Here is a 13,966-nt window from a genome sequence, read left to right as displayed (position 1 = left end):
ACGCAAAATTGAAAGATAAGTGTCTGACCGCAGCACAATGTAGTTATGAGGCTGTTTCTGTGTCTTAGCTTGCAGGGACAACAATGTAAGAAAAAATTTTTCCGCAGACTGCTAGAAATCTACGACCACAAAACTGTCAGACAAATCAAAGTCACACGCAAACACGATTTCAAACATTTGTTTCATATTTCCTTGTGAAGACGGTCTGCTTGAATTTAAACAGGTCGCAATCCCCTATCACACCTCACACTGAAATGTTAAATAAATCAAACAAAATAAAACTCCTAACTCTCATTCAAAACCGCAAAGAAAAAGAAAAAGAAAAAAAAAACACATTAGTTACTTGCAAAGATACGTAAACAAATAACTCCCCAAAATATAGGCCAGGATGTCGAATGGAATACATTGACCAAGAGAAGCTGTCCAGAGTGTCTTCTGTTCGCGCCGGCACGTCCCCGGTGACCGCAGAGACAAGAGAGCGAGGAGAAAGATGTTGCGTGAGGTTACGAAAGGAAGAGGAAGTGGCTTGGCTGAGCGCAAGGTGGTAATCGTCGTGGGGAGAGCGACGGCAGCGGCGGCGGCGGAGCGAGAAGGGTCACCGCTCTCGAACCTGGTGACTCCAAGGGAAGAGATAGCACTTGGAGAATTCACAACCAGTGGGATATTCTTATCTCAAGCAAAATAGAGGTAGGTGTATGAGATGGTGGGAAATTCAATCAGGACTATGAAGATTTGTAGTTAGCGAAACCACTCTCTCTCTCTCTCTCTCTCTCTCTCTCTCTCTTTCTCTCTCTCTCTCCCCTCCACACACACACACACACACACACACACACACACATGCACACACGAGAGAGAGAGAGAGAGAGAGAGAGAGAGAGAGAGAGAGAGAGAGAGAGAGAGAGAGAGAGAGAGAGAGAGAGAGAGAGAGAGAGAGAGAGAGAGAGAGAGACTGACAGATGGATAGACTGACCGATCGAGAAAAACAGATAAACATGGAAACAGACAGACAGACAAAGACGGACAAAGACTGTTCAGTAAAGCCTGTATCTGAGTGAAGAAAATAAAAAAAGATAGAAAAAATTGATGGCGCGTCGCTTAAAAGGCTTCTGTCGGAGGGGTGCACAGGAAGCTGAAGCAGTGGCTGGAAACTCACTTATTGACAAGACGAATGAGTGAAATTACCGGGGACAAAATTTCCTTATCGAACTCTAACTGAGGAAATGTCTTGGCATTCAGTCATTCTTGCCTCTAAGTGTGTAGATATGTATGGATTTTTTTTTTTTTTTTTACGTAGCTACACATATATAATGAAAGAAGACTCTAACGGAACTATTTTTTTTGAGGGGGGACTTTCTTTCATTACAATCAATATAGAAAGCTGCAAAATAAAAAAAAAAAACTATGCACTTATTAAATTTTGACTATGGTTATGTTTGTTTTAATAACTTTATTTATTTTTTTTCTGTTTTAGATTATTGAAGATAACATTCAGCAGATATAACGGGTTAATGATGATATTGTTATTATCTTCATATATTATCCTCTCATTACTGGGTATTGGGATGTTTCCGAATCATGTCAAGCCTACAAAATAAATCTCGAGGAACAGAACACGCAATAGAATGAGTTTGACAATCTGAACTCCAGGCAGGAGTCAGTATTACAAGAATGAGTTTCACACCAAGAACACTCGAATGTTACAAGTACGTATAAAGGTAAAGCGAATCAAATGCGGTCGAAAATGGTAATAAATGACGTAAAACACAATACTAATAAACAATAAAGGAGACTTAGAAGTGGAAACAGGATAATAAAGAAATTAACCGAGTCAAATGCGGTCGGAAGTGAAAATACAGGATGAAAAACGCAATACTCATAAACAAGACAAGAAACTTAGAAGTGGAAACAGGATAATATAAACACAAGCATATCACTCACATTACTGGAGAGAAAACGATCTACTAACAAACATGGATGAAGAAATACTAACAGAGATAACATGTTGGAGCATGATGAAAGCAGCTATGGTGTAGTGTGTCTATATCATCATGTACGAGTATAATGAAATGAATTACAGGACTGAAAAAAAAGTGGACAGGAAGAACCGCATTCAGGTGAGGGATAGTCAAGGGACGTGAACAAGAAAATAAGAGAGAGAGATTGTTTGAAATTTGTAAAGAGGCTTGGGATTACAAAGAGTTACTGGTGTATGGAACAACTTGGAGGCAGAGGCGGCGTGAAAAAGGAACAGTCGTAAGCCTCAACAAAAACGGGAAAAAGGGGAGGTAGACATGAGGGCGTGGAGAAAGGACAACGCCATTTCAGCTTAAATTATGTATACTGCAGCTAAGTAAATATAGATACACACACACACACACACACACACACACACACACACACACACACGACTAGCATTACCACTACCACCACTATTACCACCATCACTATCACCACCATCACCATCACCACCACCACCACTACCCTTCCCCCTTCCCCTCCCCTCCACACACCAGGCAAGAGCAGAACCACCGAAACGAACCTTTTTAATTATGGACGCCACATTTTGACAAAACATGGGGTCAGTCTTTTAAATTTTTACTAGAGAGCGGCACAGCAATGAATTATAGAGATATTTTAATTGGCGCTTTGCATTTTGAGTTAATGAAATTAGTATTTGCACGACTGGTGCGTTTTGTTCCCGGGCTCTCATTATGTCAGGGTGAATGTTCCTCTTTATTTAGCGACTTTTGCCTCCTGTTATTGTTATCATCACCATCACCATCGTCATTATCATCATCATCATCATCATCACTGTGAGTCTTATTGTGTTTTGTTGTGTTTCTGGTATTAATTTTCCTTCCATTCCTTATCCTTTTTTTTTCATTAGTTTTCTTCTCTCTGTCTAAGTTAATTTCTCTTTGTTCTGTTCGACTATGATGTTTTATTACATTTATTAATTTTTGGTGTTATGTTTCATTATATTACGCATCATTTAACTTTCCCCTTCACTCTTTATCCACTTTTTATCTATTTATTTACTTTTTTTACATCAAACTCTTCTACTTTTCATCCGAGTATATTCTTCTTTGTTCTGTTCAGTTGTGAAGTTTTTTTTTTTTTATCAATTCTATCAGTTTTATTGCTACCGTTTTCCTGTACCTTTACCGTCACTTTATCTTTCACTTCTGATCCTTTATTCCATTTCTGTTATTATTTTTTCCCTTGTTTCAGTCAATTCCTCTTTGTTCGGTTTGCTTGTGTTATTCCATTTACTTGTTGATCTGTTTCCTGGCGGATAGGAGGCATTGTTGGGAAACTTGACAATAGAGGTAATGTGTTTTTTCCCCTTCTCATATTTTAACTTTACTTTTACTCTTTATTTAGCTTTAATGTACTTGTCAGTTTTATTTATCTACAACTTTATTTTTAGTTCAGGATCTGTATGTGTTTCTTCTGGTACAGTCGCCATATTTTTATTTTTTTCTTATTTACAAATTCAAAAATGTTTCTCTAGCTAGCTGCTGGTATTCCATTTTTACAAAGAATTCCACATTATTGTTGTTTTCAGCATAACGCGTCATGTGTTTGTTTACCGCCATTCATATGTTTTAATTCATCGATATTGTTTGTATTTTTTAACGTTCTTCATTGCTTATGTACTTCTATGAAACCTTTCTTATATGTTCAAGTATCAGTACGCTCTATTGTTTTCAGTCACATCTAACTATACATGTATCTACCTTCTTTGAATATCACTGTTATGCAAGACGCGAGAATCATGAGTCGTGACCATTGCCAAGGTAAGTACTCACGCTAACTTGAGTCTAAGCACCTGAGAACATGGCGTGCAGGTGTAACAAACAAGGGCAGTGCACATAACGATGCCCCGCTGACTTCCAGGTGTAGATACGTCACCAGCCAGCACGCGCGAGGCTCAGTGAAGATCTTGAAGCATCACATCGATCAAAGCTTCCTGCCCTACATATAGGTGACGCGAGATACGGAATGGGAGCAAACAATAAACAAAGAACAATACCTGAAACTCAACACCTCGAAGGTCTGCGTACTAGGTGATAGCTGAGAGAGAGAGAGAGAGAGAGAGAGAGAGAGAGAGAGAGAGAGAGAGAGAGAGAGAGGAGAGAGAGAGAGAGAGAGAGAGGAGAAGAGAGGAGAGAGGAGGAGAGGAGAGGAGAGGAGAGGAAGAAGAAAAAGAAGAGCAAGAAGAAGAAGAAGAAGAAGAAGAAGAAAAAGAAGAAGAAGAAGAAGAAGGAAGAAGCACTCATATAGTTAAAAAGAACTCAACATAAAAAAGATATCACGTTTCCGGCCTTCGATAGCTTCACACACACACACACACACACACACACACACACACACACACACACAGACACATAAGCCAGCACCAGCACCACCACGCAGGGAACAAAGACCGCCTGCGTTGCGTAACTATAATTTTTGACGCCACCAGGACTTCACGGGATATGTGGGAGTTGGCTTGTTTATTCCCTCATAATCCTACGGACGGAGCCACTTTATATCCTTCCCTTTCGAGGAGTCGGTTCTCCCCTTCGGTTCGGTTCGGCTCGACTCGAAGCCCCGAATTCCTCATTGCCTCCACGAAACTTTGTTCTTCCATTTGTGAATTATTATGAGGATGTGAAAATGACGCAGAGTCACGCCACACCTTCCCTTCGCTTTGCCTTCCCCTTCCCCTTCCCCTTCCCCTTCCTCTTCCCCTTTCCCAGGTACACCCGCGGCTGCTCTTTGTTTATAGCCCCGTGCGCTGGGGTGCCGCCGCTCCCCTTCCCTCCGTGCCCCGCCCCTCCCTAATATACAAAACTTAGTGCCGTTTATTGATTTCAGGACGCAAGCCAGAAAGGTTCTGTCTCACTCACTCGCCCACACTCACTTGCACACTGACTCCAACACACACACACAGACACACACACACACACACACACAGATGATGAGCCAAAACAAAATACCGGCCTCCCTCAACCTCACATTCATCAATAACCGTCCTCCTTCAGTGTAAAGACAATATTCTCCGCTAAGACCTAAGCCTGAGTGTACCGTGTGCAGCTCCACTCTTCGTATTATGCGCCATGTTGTTGCGGCCACGAGAAGGAGGAGGAGGAGGAGGACGTAATCAATACTTCCAAATTATAACTGAGTGACAACGAAAAAGCCACTCGGGATGGGGGCGTGGCAGCACGACACACACTGAATTCGTTGCATGTAAATGGAAAGAATAATAAAGTCAATAAGGAAAGAAGCAGACTGTGAGGTGAAGTGCGGTGCGCTGCGGGGATGTCCATACAGTTATGACAGACTGAGACAACAGACCGTGACGTTTCTTACAATATTATTTTGTCACCCGTGGGAACTGAACAGTGGTGAACAGGAGAGCAGGAAGAGGACAAGAAGTGCACAGCCTGGAGGTCATTGACAGTCCTGTGCACCAGTTCTCGATAATTTTTCTTCCCGGAAATTTAACTCGGTATTCAGTTTTTTTTGTTTACTAGTTTCGGTTTACTGGGTGAAGAATGGAGGAGAATACAATGAATGTTAGAGAGATAAATGCAATAGAAAAAGAAACATCAATAAACATCAATATGAGAGTTGATGATTTCCTTTCGTTGCAATGATCTGTCGACAATGAAAAGAAACAGCAGGAATGAGGCCATGCAATCGATTCGCCAAACAGTATAAATTGACATCCGCATATTACAATAAACATATCAACATATTTTCTCTTCCAAACCTCCAAACTGATTTGTTGATATTGTGTGTATTTGCTTTCCCGTCTGAGTACATAACTGCAGAACATCATGCTTCCGTTGCTGTTGGATGGGAGTTGTAGTTCAGGCAGTTCAGAAAGAGGAACGTATGTGAGGGAATAATGTTTTGTATCTTTGAAAACAGTCGCACACACACACACACACACACGCCGCACGCAGACCAAAAGAAGGAAAAATAATATCGACGCGTATGCAGAATTTTGTCTAAATGCCGCAGAAAGTTAATTAGTCGAAGTAAAGTTCTCTGTACTGAGGCACTAGACTCTGCCCTTCCCCTCCCCGCCTGCCCTACCAATCTTCTACTCACCCTCCCATTCCTCCTTCCTCCGTCCCTACCTCATCTTGCTCCCCTCACCCCCTTCGGCTCAATACCTCGGCTGGTCGTGGTGTTCGTCTCAGCTATCCATCGCGTGTTTCCAAAGCCGATGAAATGACCACCAGCCTGATTTTCGCGGTCGCAAATTCGGGAAGTCTGACTATGTTCCAGACGGCCAATAATGCTTCTGCTCCTGCCGCCGCTGCTGCTGCTGCTGCTGCTGTTGTTGCTACTGGAGTCAATGTTGCTCTGATGATGCTGTTTTTTTTCTTTCTTTCCTAGTATTTTCTTTGTGTTTTCACGTGTTTATGTGGGTTTTTTATTGCTCTTGGTGCTGTTATGATTTTTTTTTTATGTTTGTTTATTTTCTTCTTGTGAATTTGTGTTTTGTAGAAAGTAAGTTTTGCTTGTGTACGTGTGTGTGTGTGTGTGTGTGTGTGTGTGTGTGTGTGTGTGTGTGTGTGTGTGTGTGTGTGTGTGTGTGTGTGTGTGTTGATGTTATTATTATTATTTTTTTGGACTCGTTGATTTATGGTTGGTGATGTAATGTTTAGATTAGATAGACAGACAGATAGGCAGACAAACACACAAACTGACAGACAAAACAGACAAATATAACCATCCCTTCACACACACACACACACACACACAAACACACAGACATCACAACATCCATGCATTCGGGCAGACAGAAAAAAAATAAAAGACAGAAATAGACAGACGGACAGACAAGCATACCAACCCACCCACGTACATGCAAAATACACCACACATACACGGAGGAAAATCACAACTATGCATAGAAACACACACGCATACCTACATACAAAGGTAAAAAAAAAGAGTAACGCCGTGCTTGGTATGTGGTAAAATAACTTTTTTTTATTTTTTCGTTCGCCATGAAGTAAAAGAAGAATGAAAAGTCTCTCTCTCTCTCTCTCTCTCTCTCTCTCTCTCTCTCTCTCTCTCTCTCTCTCTCTCTCTCTCTCTCTCTCTCTCTGAAATAAAAAAAAAGATAAAAAAACGCTAAAATAAAAAAAAAAATAAATAAATAAAAAAAATGCATTGAGCGGCAAAGATTTTCGTGCAGCATTGAGGAAAATAATGAAATTTTTTTCGCCCACTAATACAGCAAGGCATACACCCACTCAAGGTAATAGGATTCCGGGGTTTATTAACAGAAAATTCTACCCCCCAAGAACAAAATCGTTAATGCTACCTCTCTCAACTGGTCAGACCGCATTGGGTGTAAGCGGCGCAGTTTGTGTTTTCTCATCTTGCCAGAGGAATTAGGTGTTCTGAGCAGAGCGACACTTAGCCACGCAGCTCACTGGCAAGAAGAGGCTGGTGAATTAAACCTGTTAGTTTTGAGTGGAAAGAGAGAGAGAGAGAGAGAGAGAGAGAGAGAGAGAGAGAGAGAGAGAGAGAGAGAGAGAGAGAGAGAGAGAGAGAGAGAGAGAGAGAGAGAGAGAGAGAGAGAGAGAGAGAGAGAGAGAGAAGTAATAGGAAACAGTTATGAAATACTTTTACAAATTACAGACTTTACAAATGTTGAGGGGACTAAATTTTCTTTTTTTTTTTTCTTCACCTGATCTCATTTCGCGATGGAATAATGTTATAACGATTTTTGTTATATTATAAGAGATGCATTTGGTTATGTGTTTTTTGTTCTTTTTTGTGCGTGATACATAATTTTCCTCTTCCTAACGACATAATCAAGTGGTGGAAAGTGCATCTCATGGAGGCCGTGCAATGCGATACTCGTTATAGAAGGAAAAAAAAAAAAAAAGACACGACCTCAGTGTTAACTTTCTCTACAGCAGAGGCGGCGTCATCAAGGTTGTGTGACTTGGGTTGCAATGGTGTCATTTTCATTTACATATAATTATTTTGTGACTTTTTTTGAGGTCTTTATGTTTGTCTGCCTTTCTGCCTGTTCGTTTGTCTGCTCGCTCTTCTTTTCCTCTCTTTGTCTCTGTCTGTTTGTATCTCTCTCTCTCTCTCTCTCTCTCTCTCTCTCTCTCTCTCTCTCTCTCTCTCTCTCTCTCTCTCTCTCTCTCTCTCTCTCTCTCTCTCTCTTCTCAACGATACAAAGATCTAGTTCGATTATATATATATATATATATATATATATATATATATATATATATATATATATATATATATATATATATATATATATATATATATATATATAATTTTTTGTTGCTTGTTTCATCAACGGAGTCAGAGGCAGCTCGGTGAGAAGAGACCGTCATGACACCCCACCTTCTTCGCTCAGGCAGACAGCCACTGCAAGGAGATCTGTCTGGAGCCTTACACTCAGTCTGTTCCAGCAAATTAACTCTTTTACTTAGAGGAAGCTGATATAATGCTTCTAAAAGACCCAAAGATTTCATTACTGTTGAAAAAAATTGCGGTTTTAAAAATTTACTTATCTGTTTATCTCCTGCGCAAGAGAGAGTACTGGAAAAGAGGTGGAATGTCGCTGATACTTGCATGTGATTATGAGCATGTCTTTAAGAATTCTTATGCCTTTGAATCTAATGAACCAATGGCACTTTAGTTAATCCATTACGAAAAGAGAAGTACAGTCACTAAAAGATAATGAGCTACTCCATTCCTCTTTTTTTTTTTTTTTTTTTTTTTTTTTACTGTGAGCGTCTCTCGATACTGTTCTCTAAACTTGCATCAGATGATTCCTATTTCGCTTAAGGATAAACCATAGCAGTCAGAGGGTTAATAAGCCACAGTGAGAGAAAGTTGAACCAATGAACACGCATGACAAGTTAATAAGTACATTCAGCATCAACTCATTAAGAAAAGAAAAGAACTATGACAATCTTTCCAGCGCAGAATCTCGCTGATAATTACAACAGGAAACAACATTCGAGAGGTATAGAGTCTCTCTCTCTCTCTCTCTCTCTTTCTCTCTCTCTCTCTCGTGGCTAGCTTTCATTCATTCATTTCGGCCCTTCAGCTCGTTCTTTCTAGTCTGACTAACTCGCACCAATAATAAGAGACACAGCGTTAAGAGAAGCGTCGCCTGGCAGCCCTCACCGTGACTCAGGACACCAGGTGGGGGTTACAGGTGTGCCCGGCCAGCGTGGTGAAGGCTGGGAAGAAACACGCGGAGACAGTGTGACGCGGGACTAAATGGTGAGTGATCGATGGAGAGAGAGAGAGAGAGAGAGAGAGAGAGAGAGAGAGAGAGAGAGAGAGAGAGAGAGAGAGAGAGAGAGAGAGAGAGAGAGAATTTTCTTTTTTATTTGTTATTGTTTGCGAGGCGTAATCTTTTAACTGACCATACCAAGTATTTCTCGTCACTTCACCAATAAAATAGTAGGGAAACGAATACACCACGCAAATAAACACAAAAGAAAACGGCAAGTGATAAAAGTAACGCTCAGAACACAACCACTAATCATTTTTTTTTTTTTTTGTTTTTACGACCTCAAGGACTGGAAAGCATTCGTGTCTTTCCCTCCCAACCTCCTCCGTCTTCCTCTCCCCGTCCCTCTCTCCTTCCCACAGTACCCAGAGAACAGCTGACCCTTCTTCCTTCCCTCCCTCTGTCCCTCCCTCTCCTAACCTTCCTCCTGCCTCACCACACAGTAACACCTGCCCACTCCCTGCCACCTTGCGTCTCTCTATAGCCAAGGATGTAGCGTGGGTTAAAAAAGGAGGGATGGAGGGGAAAAAAGAGACTAAACTAAACTTAATTTCACTTCAGATAAAACTCATTATATTGCACTACCAAACTGTAGTGTTAACGGTAATTACACTATTCATTCAGTTATGTAATTAGTGAACTAGTTGATGAGTGAATGCATTGATGGATAGATGGATGGATGAGAGAGAGAGAGAGAGAGAGAGAGAGAGAGAGAGAGAGAGAGGGAGAGAGAGATGGAAAATATTCGTGGCCGTAAAACAGATTCCTCCCCACTCGCAAACTTCTATAACACTAGAACAAACACTATTAGGCCTAATCTCTCTCTCTCTCTCTCTCTCTCTCTCTCTCTCTCTCTCTCTCTCTCTCTCTGTGTGTGTGTGTGTGTGTGTGTGTGTGTGTGTAAAAGTAACTTAATCATAATAATCCAGTGACATCAAAATACAAAACATTAGTGTGACCGTTGTCCTCATTCTATTATGCACACACACACACACACACACACACACAAACGAGGTAGTGAGGGAGGTGTGTATGTACTGACCTCATTATAGAGACACGAAGGTGATAACATCTTGACTCCCTCTCCTTCCCTACTTTCTCTTTGCCCCTAACACTCTTCTTCCTCTTCTTCATCATCATTCTCTCTCTCTCTCTCTCTCTCTCTCTCTCTCTCTCTCTCTCTCTAGATAAATATTTGGTGACCACGCTCCTCTCTTTCCTTCTTCCTTCCTCTCCCAGTCTAGCGACCTCCCCTATTTTCCAGCGGCTGATGGCTTATAAGAAAAGAAACTTCCTCTGACAGATTGACCTACTCGCTGGTGACAAATACGAGGGTCGCTCCAGAATAGCAAGCCGGCAGCCTCTTCCAATGACCCACTTCAAAAATGCGGTGCTGAGATATAATCGGATTGAGGGCACCGGAAAGAATTCAGCGTTCTAACTGTAAGGTGAGTATTATTAACCTTTGTTTTTCTTGCTTCCCGTGCCATCTCTGTCTGTTCGTTTTCTTTCGTGACTGCTTCAAAAGGGAGTATCAAGACACACACGAAATTAAATGGGGGAGAAGCATCTAGCTTTATTAAAACTTGACTAGATTTCTTTCTTTACGCACAAAAAAAGAGAAAGAAAAATAGTGAGTGATGGTGATGCAGGAACTTCATGCTAAAAGTTTGCAATGATTAGGAAGAAACTTTAATTAAAAAGTAAAAGAAAAAAAAAGAAAAAATGAATCTTAAAATTTTGATCTGATTGTATCATTGTAGGGATATGTTCCTTACTTAAAAGAGAACATTGTTCATAAGTAAAATGTTCTATTGAGTTCTTAGGAGTGGTGCGTAAAAAATAACTATATTTCACTTAAAAAAAAAAAAAAGACACTTAGAAAACATACTTCACTGATTGATGTATACTTTTTATATCAATACATTTTCCACTTTTCATGATTCAGTCATCTGTGATCTTAGAGGAAAATTTTTAATAACAAAAATTTTGAATTTTTTTTTACAGGTCCGGACCTTGAGAGGACACTCTTGCCCATCTGTCTCATATTTCCCTCGCCTTTCTTCCGCCCGCCGCTCCCTCCCACGCCCACACCCTCACACCCACTATATCCCAACACCCCCACACCCAGGTTTAGCAACAGTGACAACAGCAGCCGTCGCGTCGCCGTGTTGTAGGTGGACGACTAATGAAACACTAAAACCGTTAATAGGAATGGTTTGGGATCGGTGTCCTGGTGGTGGTGCGGATGTGTTTAAGGAGGAAAACGGAAGTTGTGGAAGAATGTTCATGGCCGGATAGGTTTAATCACAGGTAAATGCTACAAGTACTACTACATACATTGTCTTGATCTTTCTCCGTGGCTAAGCGTCCTCGTCTACTCGGCAATATATCAAGGTAATCGCGTATGGACAACTGCACTTCCTGAGATAAATCTTGTACTTAATTCATATCTGTATGGCGTCAGTGATTATTTTTCTTTTCTCTCCTCTTTACTTTCTTCTTTCGAGTCTTCTGCGCTTTCTTTGCTGCGTTAAGACGGATTGTTCTTGTTTATATAGATGCATGGTGTCAGCAATCCCTGTTCTCCTTTCTCTCCTCTGCAGCGTCTCTTTTCTCTTCCTTTGTGCTTTCTTATCCGGGGAGTTCCTCTTATTTCACGTCGAGAATGCCTGAGACGTTGAGAAAACTTCAAAAACTTCAGGTATAGATATGAGAAGCGTGCATGGAGTGGAAGAAGGAAGGGAAGGAGGGAAAGGTGGAAGAGGTAAGGGAGAAGAGGAAGGAAGGAAGGAAGGAAAATGAAAGAGAAAACGGATGTTGTTAAGTAATTCACGTATCCTGGTCGTCATTTTTGGGATCCCAGAATAGCTCACCACGAATACCATCGCCACCGTAGCGCAAAAAAAGGTCGAGGAGAGGTGTTGACTCGTAAGTGGAAAGCAACGAGACGTTTCCTCCTTCGGGTTAACATCCTGCAGTAGATCCGAATTGTGGGGGGGGAGGCGAAGGGAAGAGAGGAGAGTATAGAGAACGTGAAAGATAAATTTAACGAAATGTTTTGCGCACAGTGGCTAACTTCCCCGTCACTCACTGCTCCCTTTGATTCTCTTCTAAACCCGCCACAGAAACAGGTTATTTCCTTGCTCTTTCGCTGCAAAAGCTACAATTCTGACCAGTAGTCTTGGCAGGAAAGGGCTCTTCCTTTTGCTCTTCTATTCCTTCCTCTCTCCTTCTCCTTCTCTTCCTCTTCTCCCTTTTTATTATAATCCCTAACCCTCCCCTCTCCTTCCCTTTCTCCTTCCTCCTCTTCTTTCATAACACTACAGGCAAATAGTGTCTTAACCGCAAGTAAGGGCGTGATGACGATCATTATGGGACGAAATATATCAATAACAGTGCACAAGTATGAGTAATTTGACGAAACTGCGCTTAATCCCAGTCATAAGAGCCACTTTAATATCAGTAACGAGTGTCTTGCGCCTTACGCTTTGCGGTAGAATGAATAGCAGAGTTCACATATTGCCTTTTGGACAAGAGCCAGCGAGACAAGAGCAACAGCCACGGCGATAACGTTTTGTTTAGTCACCGCGAAACGTCAGGGCGGGATTAACTTCTTGACACCTTTCCCGCACCTCGCCCAACGCGCCTATCCCTGGTGCAGAATGTGCGGATGCTTGTTTGGCTGTCAAATAATATGATATGAATTCAGTGCTTTGCTCGATTACATCCACTTAGCTTTATATTTTTTTGTGTGTGTGCGTGTGTGTGACAGAGAGAGAGAGAGAGAGAGAGAGAGAGAGAGAGAGAGAGAGAGAGAGAGAGAGAGAGAGAGAGAGAGAGAGAGAGAGAGAGAGAAAGGGTGAATAGAAACAGTAAAAGAATAAGGCGTAAAGGTAAGGAGAAGGAAGAAAGGACATGAACACAAAAGAAGATAAAAGACGAAGGCTCCTCCCCACCCACCGCTGCTAAGATGGAGACGTTGATGATGATGATGATGATGATGATGATGAGGAGGAGAAGGTTGAAGAGGAGGAAAGTCAAGGAATATTCTACATCCTCAAGCTAAGCTGCTTATGTCTTCGAACGAAAATATATCTGCTTTTATTATTATTATTGTTTTTGTTGTTTTTGTTTTTGTTGTTGTTGTTGTTGTTGTTGTTGTTGTTGTTGTTGTTGTTGTTGTTGTTGTTGTTGTTGTTGTTGTTGCCGTCCTTCTCCTCCTCCTTTTTTCTTCTTAGTTTCCCTAATGCACAACAGAGGGAGAAGTCAGTGGCGGAGGAATGAGGAAGAGAGTAAGTAATTACATTCATCCTTAGCCCAACATTACCTGCTTCCCTTCCTACTTCATGTCCTCGGAAACCCTCCTCCCGGTGTTCTTCTTTACTCTGTCCTACTTTGTACAGTGTCACTGGGAGCTGCGCCACAACACTCAGTGAAGTGGAATCGGACAACACACACAGATACGGTAGCGTCGTTGGCCTCATCCGTCAGAAGCGTCACCCTCCGCGGCAAACAATGTACTTATCCGTGAATTATCATCTTCGCTAAGACGTGAGATTCTTCCGCCGTGAAGAAAATTTGCTCACTTAAAAGGCTTAAACCTGTGAAAGTGTCATGGAAACTCACAATTACAGTCTGGCGCAGCGCACGGCCAAGGTCTCGGTGATGTCTACG

This window comes from Scylla paramamosain, chromosome 21, assembly GCF_035594125.1.
Source record: "Scylla paramamosain isolate STU-SP2022 chromosome 21, ASM3559412v1, whole genome shotgun sequence".
Classification (NCBI taxonomy): Eukaryota; Metazoa; Arthropoda; class Malacostraca; order Decapoda; family Portunidae; genus Scylla; species Scylla paramamosain.
The sequence above is the reverse complement of the archived record's forward strand: the minus strand, read 5'-3'. Positions refer to the sequence as shown.